The following is an 8,119-nucleotide window of genomic DNA, read 5'->3' as shown; positions in this document are numbered from 1 at the left end:
AAGCTTTTTTATAAGAGCAATGGTTTTTTAAACGAGTCATTTTTCTTAGGTGAAAATGTTTTAGAAAATACTTCGTTTTTTCTGCTAAAAATTATTACAGGTCCCAATTGATTCAACAATTGGATTATTGGATTTATCGGGTTATTAGTTTAGGATTTACTTTTTTAACCATAGGAATCCTTTCGGGAGCGGTATGGGCTAATGAAGCGTGGGGGTCGTATTGGAATTGGGACCCAAAATTAACTTGGGCATTTATTACTTGGATCGTATTTGCAATTTATTTACATACTCAAACACATAGAAATTTGCGGGGTGCATATTCTACAATTGTAGCGTCTATAGGATTTCTTATAATTTTAATATGCTATTTTGGGGTCAATCTATTAGGAATAGGGTTACATAGTTATGGTTCTTTTCCATCAACATTTAATTGAATTCAAGACAAGTTATTACAAATACAAGAGTGGGCGGCGCATTGTATGAACTAACATGTGGACCGTGTGAATCATCAATACAATATTTGATTCACACGGTTTTCTACCATATGTAGTTCAATTTCTTTTTTTTTACTTAACTTAAGAGTTAAGTGAAGAAAAAAAGAAGACTTTTTTTCATTGTCCAAGAATGGTTTTAAAAATAAACATAGGTTTTTTTATTTCAGTCATCCAAATTATCTATAAAAAAAATTAGATAGAATAACTTCGACCTTGTCAATTGCTAATGAAAGAACAAAATTGGGGTATATACCAATACCTATTACAGGTAAAAAGATGGAGATCGAAAGAAATAACTCTCGAGGTCCAGAATCAAACAAAGAATCCTTCCAGGCATTAAATAGCTTGTATCCATAGAACATTTGGCGTGACATAGATAATGAATAAATAGGAGTTAATATCATTCCAATTTCCATTACAAAAGTAATTAGTAGTTTTGGAATTAAAAGATATTTTTGGCCGGTAATTATTCCAAAAAATACTATCAATTCGGCAACAAAACCACTCATACCTGGTAATGCAAGGGAAGCCATCGAAAAGTTATTGAACATCGTGAACATTTTTGGAGTTGGAATAGCTATTCCACCCATTTCATCAAGATAAACAAGGCGGATTCTATCGTAAGTCATTCCCACCAAGAAAAAAAGTGCAGCACCAATAAATCCATGAGAGATTATTTGTAAAAGGGCTCCCTTAAGTCCCGTATCGGTTAGAGAACTAATTCCTATAATTATGAAACCCATATGAAAGACAGAGGAATATGCTATTCTTTTTTTTAAATTCCGTTGGCCAAGAGATGTTGAAGTTGCATAGATTATTTGTATTGTACCTATTATCATCAACCTAGGAGAAAATATAGAATGGGCATGAGGTAATAATTCCATATTGATTCTAATTAATCCATACGCTCCCATTTTTAATAAGATTCTAGCTAGAAGCATACAAGTACTGTAATGTGCTTCTCCATGGGTATCTGGTAACCATGTGTGTAGGGGGATAATGGGCGATTTGACAGCAAAAGCAAAAAAAAATCCAATATAGAAGATTATTTCTAAAACCACAGGATATGACTGATTAACTGATGTTTCAAAATTTAATGTTGGTTTATTAGAACCATATAAAGCAATACCTAAAACTCCCATTAAGAGAAAAACAGAACTCCCTGTCGTGTACAAAATAAATTTTGTAGCTGAGTACAGACGTTTCATTCCTCCCCACAGGGCTAGAAGTAGATAAACAAGAATTAATTCTAACTCCCACATGATGAAACAAAGTAAAAGGTCCCGAGACGAAAATGATCCAATTTGGCCACTATACATTGTTAACATGAGAAAATGGAATAATCGAGAATCTCGAGTAACTGGCCAAGCCGCCAAAGTCGCTAAGGTAGTGATAAATCCTGTTAATAAAATGGGTCCTATAGAAAGTCCATCTATTCCTAATCTCCAATGGAAATCAAAAAAATTGATCCATTTATAATCCTCCACTAGTTGTATTAATGGATCATCCGATTGGAAATGATAACAAAATGCATAAGTCGTTATAAGGAGTTCTAAAATACATATACACAGAGTATACCACCTAATTACCCGATTTCCTTTATGGGGAAGAAAGAAAATTAAAGAACCCGCAAATATCGGAAAAAAAACAATTATTGTTAACCAAGGAAAATAATTCGTAGTAAAGAAAAGATACACTTGGACCAAAAAAACCCGTGCTCAAAATATTTTTATTTTCGAGTACAGGTTTGTCGGTAAAAAAAATTAAATGGATTCGAGTAGAGTTTTATCGAACGTATCAATAAGCTAGACCCATACTGCGAGTTGTTTCATGCCATAAATAAACTCGTACACTTAAGAAATCTGTTGGACAAGCAGATTCACATCTCTTACAACCAACACGGTCCTCTGTTCGTGGAGCAGAAGCAATTTGTTTAGCCTTACAACTGTCCCAAGGTATCATTTCTAATACATCGGTGGGACAGGCTCAGACACATTGCGTACATCCTATACACTTATCATAATTCTTTACTGAATGTAATATTAGGTCTATACGTTTTTGAATGTTATAAATTTTTGATCTAGTAAACTTAGAAACAAATCATATATTTAGATACCAGACGAATCAATGAGTTATCATAATTTTCTAATCAACCCCCTTCGGGATTGGTTTATGAAATATAAGAGAGGCCAAAATACTTTGATTTCTTATATTTTGCAAACAAGATCATACCTTATGTAGCAAACATGCTAATTAAAATTGACTTATCAATATTAGAATCTAGATGATTAATACTAATTATTCAACAAATTTGATTGGTTGATACGAGTTGATTTTCTGTTATGGTAAATTGATGAAACAATAGCCAGTCCAATGGCTGCTTCAGCAGCTGCAATAGCTATAACAAAAATTGAGAAAATGTCTCCTTTTAATTGACGATTATCAAAAAAATCAGAAAATTTTACAAAATCTATATTAACCGTATTCAATATAAGTTAAATACACATGAGGGCTCTAACCATATTTCGACTTGTTATCAATCCATAGATACCGATAGAAAATAAATAGGCACTCAAAACAAGTACATGCTTGAGAATCATGAAACAACTCATTATCAATCTCGACTCCTTTCAATATGAACAACAATTCAACCAATTTAATTGACTAGTATATAACAAGTATGGAACAACGAAATATATTGGTACTAGATTGACCTAAAGTCTTTCTATTTATACAGCTGAAATTCAAATATAATTGAAGGAAAATGAATGTGATAAGACAGAACAAAATTTTATTTGAATTCCAAGTTTTGATAGAAATTTTTTATTGCCGAGCTACAGCAGTTGCACCTATTAAAGCAACTAAAAGGATTATTGAAATAAGTTCAAATGGAAGAAAAAAATCTGTTGATAAATGAATTCCAATTTGTTGACTATTACTTAGAAAATCTTGCTCTATAACCTGGTTTGATCTTGTAGTCCAAATAATACCGTACCATGACGTACATGAAATAGTAGTAATTAGTGAAATAAAAAGACTTATACAAACCATCGAAGTAATTCCATCTCCTACGGTACAAAGATGAAAATCTTTGTAATATTCTGAACTATTCATGAACATCACAACAAAAATGATTAAAACATTTATAGCTCCTATGTAAATAAGCAGCTGCACAGCAGCTACAAAATAGGAGTTAGATAGAATATAGAATAACGATGTACAAAAAAGAACCAACGCCAAGAAAAAGGCAGAATAAATTGGATTGGGAAGTAATACCACTCCTAGACCCCTTAATATAAGACCCGATCCTAGAAAGACTAAAAGAAAATCATTATTGGTTCAGATAAATCTATTTTTTATAAAAAAAATCAAAAACGAAGAATTTCATGACTTTATTGACCTGACCAGGAAAAAAGTAGTTTCTCTATTTATATGATACTTTTAAATTCTTAATTGAATGAAATTGTAATGGGTATGAATTGACGTAGATGTTTTTATTTTATCGGACCACTATCAATTCTTTATTCGTTGAAAGAGTAGTTTAAACCTATCTATTTTTGATATCATTTATCTACTTTAAAACCATTACTATTATAATATAGAAATCCGTTTTGTTGTCAATCTAAATTAAGCTAGGAGTCTCATTAAGCAACCACTAGTTTGAATTGACCAAGCAAAAATCTCATTCTTTTAGATACGAACTAAGCCTTCGTAATTCATAATTTTTTTCAAATCAAATTAGGAATTTATTCATTGTTTATTTGAAGTAAATTCAAAATTGTTCGAATTGTGTAATCATCAATTACTGACATTGGTAAGAGACCCAAAGCGATTTGATTATAATTCAATTCATGACGATCATAAGTAGAAAGTTCATATTCTTTGGTCATTGATAAACAATTTGTTGGGCAATACTCAATGCAATTACCACAAAATATACAGATTCCAAAATCAATAATGTAATTAAGTAATCGTTTCTTTCGAATATCAGTTTCCAACTTCCAATCAACAACGGGTAAATCTATAGGACATATATGCAGACATACTTCACAAGCAATGCATTTATCAAATTCAAAGTGTATTCGGCTTCGAAAACGTTCCGGTGTGATCAGTTTTTCGTACGGGTATTGAATAGTTACAGGTAAACGATTTGCATGTGATAGGGTAATCATGAAACCTTGGCCGATGTATCTGGCAGCTCGTATTATTTGTTGACCATAATTTATGAATTCAGTTATCATAGGGAGCATATTTAGAATATCTATAACAAAGATTTTATGCTTGTTTCTTTCTCTTGTTTGAGACAAGTCATGAATCTAGAATATTATGGTCTTTTACAGTGAAAAAAGTTGGGATGAGGTTGTCAATAATAGATTACCTAGAGAAATAGGTAAAAGAAATTTCCACCCAAGATTTAATAGTTGGTCCATTCTCAGCCTTGGTAAAGTCCATCTTGTTGCAATAGGAATGAACAAAAGCAAATAAGTTTTGGCTAATATGATAAAGATACCAATTAGTGTTCCAAAGACTTTACCCCTTTTATTTATGCCAAATAGCTCAGGACCAAATATGTATGGAATAGAAAGATTCCAACCTCCCAAGTAAAGAATTGTTACAAATAATGAAGAAACTAGTAGATTCAGATATGAAGCAATGTAAAATAAACCAGATTTGATACCTAAATATTTGGTTTGATACCCTACTACTAATTCTTCTTCTGCTTCTAGTAAATCAAAAGGAAATCTTTCACACTCATCTAGAGAAGAAATTAGAAAAAAGATAAACCCAATGGGTTAACGCCACAAATTTCACCCCCAAAAACCATATTTTGACTGCGCTTCCACTATATCAACTGTACTTGAACTGTTAGATAATCATAGTCAATGATAACATAACTGTACCCATCGCTATTATAGAACCGTACGTGAGATTTTCACCTCATATGGCTCCTTAGAGGTCATAAATAAATCTAAGGGCCCTTTCCTACTCTTTATCTTGATATGTTTGTCAGATAGAGTCAAAATCTATCCTAAAGTCCTAAATTAGACCAATGGAATTCTGTCTGCTATATTTAAAACTAATAAATAAGTGCTTCTGAATTGATCTCATCTTTTAAGAATTTTATTTTTTCTTTGTTGATTAATAACCTTATCGTTAAATAAAATGCTCTTTATAGCAATATCCTATATACATTTCAACTATGGATTTTCAATTACGAAAAAAATTAGAGAGTCCATTAGTTCATGAATCATGACAAAAATTTTCTCTCTAAATCGAAATCAAAAATTAATTATAGGAAAGAAAGAATTAAAAAAAAAAAGACATCCCCCCTTTTTGCTTTTGCAATTTGGTTCTTTTCTTTCTATTTCGATTTATTTTATTTCATTCCTATTCTCCTTTCTCAGAAAAAGGGCCTTTCTTTAACCAAAGTAAAAGATTACTTCATTCTTGATAGTTATTTACTTACTAAGTGGATAGGAACATACTCTGGATCAGAATCATGGGGAGTACTTCTTGATCATTTCTACGAATGCAAAGCCCCAATTCAAATTCCTTTTATGTTCAGAAATATCCTCTTGGATAACTTCCATAATCTCAATTACTAATCCTTTGTGTATCTTGGTCTTCCTAACCATCCACTCATTTTTGCTTTCAACCTCTCGTTGTGGAAATCCATCTATGGTAATAGACAGTAAAAACCCCATAAAGTTGATACAGTTGATATTTTGAACCCGCTTCAAGCTATCATGACAATTCATCAATCTTGGGGTAAACAATCTCTCTTGCATATGTTTACTTTTTTCACCATTTGATTTTTGTACATAGGAAATGAGACTCAACCTTTTTACTGCAAATTTAGAAGCCATTTTCTTTCACTCATATAACTATCTGGTTTAGTTCATCAACTCAAATGCTGAAGAAAAATTAAAATATATATAGTCAATCAAATCTTTTTATCCTTGTTTCTAGAGTTTCTAGAAATAAAAGAATTTGGAGAAATTTTAGGTCTCATCGAATCACACGTAGAGATATTGATAACACACATAGAGCTAATGGTATTTCATAACTAATTGATTGGGCGGCTGCCCGTAAACCACCTAAAAAGGAATATTTATTATTTGATCCATATCCTGACATAATAAGTCCAACGGGAGCAATACATGAAATGGCAATCGATAAAAAAACACCAATACTAAGATCAGCTAGAACAAGGTAATTTCCAAAAGGAATTATTGAATAACTTAGAAAGATAGATATTACTGCTATGGATGGTCCGATACTGAATAAATGAGTATATCCTGTAGATGGAATAAGGTTCTCTTTCAAAGTAGTTTTGTCCCATCTGCTAAAGCTTGAAGAATTCCTAAAGGGCCGACATATTCCGGTCTGATACATTGTTGTGTTCCCATAGATATTTCTCTTTCTAACCAAACAATTAATTGTATACCTATTGTGATTCCTAACACGAATCAAAATAGGGACAAACATCCATATGATCCCATAGGCTTCTTTTAAGGGTTCCAATTTGGAAAAAGAATTGATAGTCTCTATTTCTGTTGTATCAATTATTATTTCAACGATCAACTTCTCCCATAACGATATCTATGTTACCTAGTATTGTCATAATATCAGTGAATTTCATTCTTTTAACTAACTGAGGAAGAATTTGCAAATTGATAAAACCTGGTGGCCGAATTTTCTATCTCCAAGGAAAACCGCTCTGATCTCCTATGATAAAAATTCCCAATTCTCCTTTTGGGGCTTCAACTCTCACATAAAGTTCTTTTTTCAATAATTCAAAAGCTAGAGAAGGTTTTTTACTAATAAACTGATATTCAAAATCATTCCATTCAGGATCTTTTAATTTGTCAAAACGTTGAATTTCTAAATTTTTGTAAGGCCCTTCGGGAATTCCTTCCAGAGCATGTTGAATAATCTTTATAGATTCTGTCATTTCACCGATTCGTACTAAATAATGAATCCCCTTCTCGTTGCCATTGAAGATTCCAATCAAATCTGTCGTAAGACTCATAATGATCAACTTTACGAAGATCCCATTCTATTCTGGAAGGTCGTAGCATTGGTCCCGATAAACTCCAATTTAATGCCTCGTCTTGCCCAATAATGCCTATGCCTTCAACTCGTTCTAAAAAAATAGGATTCCCGGTAATAATTTTTTGATACTCAACAACCCTTATTAAAAAATAATTGCAAAAATCCAAACATTTATCTACCCAGCCGTAGGGTAGATCGGCAACCACTCCTCCAATACAAAAATTATTATGCATTATTCGCATATCGGTAGTAGCTTTGAATAGGTCATATATCAATTCTCTTTCTCAAAAAATATAAAAGAAAGGGGTCTGCGTACCAATATCCACCATAAAAGGACCGAGCCATAACAAATGAGAAGCGATCCGACTTAACTCCAACATAATGACTCTGATATAGCTAGCCCTTTTAGGTACTTGAATATTACCTAATTGTTTGGGTCCATTTGTAGTTATTGCTTCTGTGAACATAGTAGCTAAATAATCCCAATGTGTTACATAAGGTAAATATTGTATAATTGTTTGATTTTCCCCAATTTTCTCCATCCCTCTATGTAAATAACCCAATATTGG

This window comes from Capsicum annuum, unplaced genomic scaffold, assembly GCF_002878395.1.
Source record: "Capsicum annuum cultivar UCD-10X-F1 unplaced genomic scaffold, UCD10Xv1.1 ctg5104, whole genome shotgun sequence".
Classification (NCBI taxonomy): domain Eukaryota; kingdom Viridiplantae; phylum Streptophyta; class Magnoliopsida; order Solanales; family Solanaceae; genus Capsicum; species Capsicum annuum.
The sequence above is the reverse complement of the archived record's forward strand: the minus strand, read 5'-3'. Positions refer to the sequence as shown.